We start from the raw sequence: 3,657 nt of genomic DNA on the forward strand, positions 1-3,657 counted from the left end.
TTCCCAGGAGCCGAGTCTGGTTTGTGTTTGTGTTGCAGTGGGGTCGAGTGAGGGCGGGGGGCGGAGGGGGACGCCTCTGCCCACCAGCCCCCATGCAGCCCCCCAGGAATGTGGGGGCCCCCTCGGGCTGAGCGCTGGGCAAACACATCCCTGCCTGTCGAGCTGACGCTCGCCAAGGCTTTGGAGGGGAAACTGAGGACACCCCCCCCCACAGGCCAGTGGCAGAGCCAGGCCCTGCCACCCACCCGCCCCCTTTCGCTGGAGCTTGTGGCATCTAATCTTGCCAGGCCCATGCCAGGGCGGCGTGTGCTGGGTGATAGCGCCCAGCCCTGATAGACCCAACAGCTGGAGCGGTGAGGGGACAGACAGCTGCGCCGGGGGGGCCCGGCTTGTGCACGGGCAATTGGGGGGCAGGCGCTGCTGACAGGCGGGCACCTGGGCAGGAATTGCTGATGGCCATGGGGGACAGCGGGGGTTAGGGGCTGGGCTGGATGTGAATTAGTTACTATTAGGTGTATTATGGTAGCGCTGAGATCTGGGGCTCCCCCACTTGGTGCCAGGTGCTGCCCAGTCCCTGTCTGAGATCCGGGCCCCGGCGCTGCCCAGACACGCAGCGAGAGACTGTCCAGACCCCAAAGAGCTCCCAGACTACCTAGAGGCAGGGTAGGAGGGGAAACTGAGGCAGGGGGGCGGGACTTGCCTATGGTTGGAGCAGGGGAAAGAACCCAGGTGTCTCAGGCCATGCGGCTGGGGTTCGGCAAGGCAGCCGGATGGGACCCTCGCGAAGACACTGCCTGCGAGTCGCCCCAGCAGGCCTGGGGCCCGGCAGCTGCCAGGTGTGGGGAGGGGGACGAGGGGCCCTGAGATGGAGGCCGGGACCTCAGGTTCAATGCCCGGCTTGGCGCCAGGCCTCTCTCAGGCCCCCGGGCAAGTCACTGGGTCCAGCTGGGCCCGTTCGGGGGCGGGAAGGGGGGATTATCCGGCCCTAGAGCTGCTCAGCTCTGGGGCGGCCCAACCCAGGGCCCTGGCAGGAGCAGACGGGCACAACCGAGCGAAACGCCAGCTCAGGGTGGTGCCCCATGCATCTGGCTGCAGCCCTGGCGCCGTGGGGCTCGTGAGGCCAGGGGTAAATGTCCCTTGGCCGGCCCCTCTCTGCACCCGCTGGGCCGAGCCCCCTCTGCGGGGCAGGGCGCCCTCCCCCGGGCGTCAGGGCAGAGCTGGAGCCCCCAGCAATGGGAAAGACGGGAGCTGGGCTGTTTGCAGAGCGACGCCTTCTGCCCTGGGCCTCTGAGCCGAAACCCAGCCGAGCGGGGTGAGGAAGCGACGCAGCTGGGTTCGCCGGCTACCCCGGGGGGGCGGGGGGGAGCAGCTGGAGCCAAAACCGGGGCCCCATCGGGCCAGGCGCTGCCCAGACCCCGACCCTCGAGTGCAGTGTAACTGGACAGCCAACAGGATGATGTAACTTGCCCCCCAGTCAGGCAGGGCCGAGGCAGAAGCAAAACCCAACTCTCCCTGCGCCCTCCCCCGGAGCCCCAGTGCAGGCCGAGGGCCCAACCCTTCCAGGATCTGCCCCCCACCTCGGCCGCCTGGCGGAGTCCGGGCTGCAGGATCGGGGCCCGGGTTTGGCAGCAGAGCCTTGCGTCCGGCAGCACCACAGTGATTTGGTGCATCCGAACCCCAGCCTGGTCTTGGCTGGGATCTGGGCGACGCCCGGCGCGACGAGGCCCTGGTCTCGGCTGGGGTCTGGGCGGCGCCCGGCGCGACGGGGCCCTGGTCTCGGCTGGGGTCTGGGCGGCGCCCGGCGCGACGGGGCCCTGGTCTCGGCTGGGGTCTGGGCGGCGCCCGGCGCGACGGGGCCCTGGTCTCGGCTGGGGTCTGGGCGGCGCCCGGCGCGACGGGGCCCTGATCTCGGCTGGGGTCTGGGCGGCGCCCGGCGCGACGGGGCCCTGGTCTCGGGTGGGGTCCGGGCGGCGCCCGGCGCGACGGGGCCCTGATCTCGGCTGGGGTCTGGGCAGCGCCTGGCACGACGGGGCCCTGATCTCAACTGGGGTCTGGGCGGCGCCCGGCACGATGGGGCCCTGATCTCGGCTGGGATCTGGGCAGCGCCCGGCGTGACGGGGCCCTGGTCTCGGGTGGGGTCCGGGCAGCGCCCGGCGCAACGAGGCCCCAATCTCGGCTGGGCTCCACCCATGAAGCTCTAACCCACGTCATTATCACTAGCCACAAACTCTGCGTGTAACGTTTCAGCTCCAAGCAAAAATGCACCAAGAGCCGGGAGCAGCAGCTAAATTAGAACCAGGCCCGAGAGCCGGTCACCAGCCGCTGCGAATTAACTCCTGCCAGGCTGCCTTCTCCTGCCTCGCGGCAGCCCACAGGACCCAGGGGGAGCCCCCGGAGAGGGGCAGCGCAACGGGCAGGGCCTAGCTTTTAGTTCTGGGTCTGTGCAGCGCCTGGCACGGGGTGGGGGCTGGGCGCTACCGTAATACACCTAATAAACGCCACTTACTGTGCTGATGGAGGGTGTAAATGGGCCCCTCAATCCCCACAGATTCCCCTGGAATATTACCTGGCACAGACCCCCACCAAGATCAGAGCCCCGGCGGCCCGGGCGCTGCCCAGACCCCCACCGAGATCAGAGCCCCGGCAGCCCGGGCGCTGCCCAGACCCCGACCGAGATCAGAGCCCTGGCAGCCCGGGCGCTGCCCAGACCCCGACCGAGATCAGGGCCCCGGTGGCCCGGGGGCTGCCCAGACCCCGACCAAGACCAGGGCCCCATGGGCGCTGCCCAGACCCCGACCGAGATCAGAGCCCCGGCAGCCCGGGCGCTGCCCAGACCCCGACCGAGATCAGGGCCCCGGTGGCCCGGGGGCTGCCCAGACCCCGACCAAGACCAGGGCCCCATGGGCGCTGCCCAGACCCCGACCGAGATCAGAGCCCCGGCAGCCCGGGCGCTGCCCAGACCCCGACCGAGATCAGGGCCCCGGTGGCCCGGGGGCTGCCCAGACCCCGACCAAGACCAGGGCCCCATGGGCGCTGCCCAGACCCCGACCAAGACCAGAGCCCCGGTGGCCCGGGCGCTGCCCAGACCCCGACCGAGACCAGGGCCCCGTCGGGCCGGGCGCTGCCCAGACCCCGACCGAGACCAAGGCTCTGTCGGGCCGGGCGCTGCCCAGACCCTAACCGAGATCAGGGCCCTGTCGCGCCGCCCAGACCCTCAGGAAGACGTGGCCGTTACTGGTTCGCCCAGTTTGCCCAAATCCCCTTTGCCTGGAGCTCGGAAGCAGCCGAGCCTGAGGCCCAGCCCTTGGCGCTCTGGGCTCCTGGTTGTGCAGCTCCCCGGGGGGGCCGCAGCCGGGCTCTGGTTCTGCTCCTGGCAGAGGAATGAGCTCAGTGGTTTGAGCATTGGCCTGCTAAACCCAGGGTTGTGAGTTCAATCCTTGAGGGGGCCATTTAGGGATCTGGGGCAAAAATTGGGGATTGGTCCTGCTTTGAGCAGGGGGTTGGACTAGATGACCTCCTGAGGTCCCTTCCTACCCTGATCTTCTATCCCACCAGTGCTTCGCACGCCGGATTGGGCCCCGCTCACACTGGTCGCTGCCCCTTTTAGCTGGGGAGGGGTGTGTCCCGGGCAGGGGGGCGGGACCGAAGGCAGCCCCA

Source organism: Caretta caretta, chromosome 20, assembly GCF_965140235.1.
Source record: "Caretta caretta isolate rCarCar2 chromosome 20, rCarCar1.hap1, whole genome shotgun sequence".
NCBI lineage: Eukaryota > Metazoa > Chordata > Testudines > Cheloniidae > Caretta > Caretta caretta.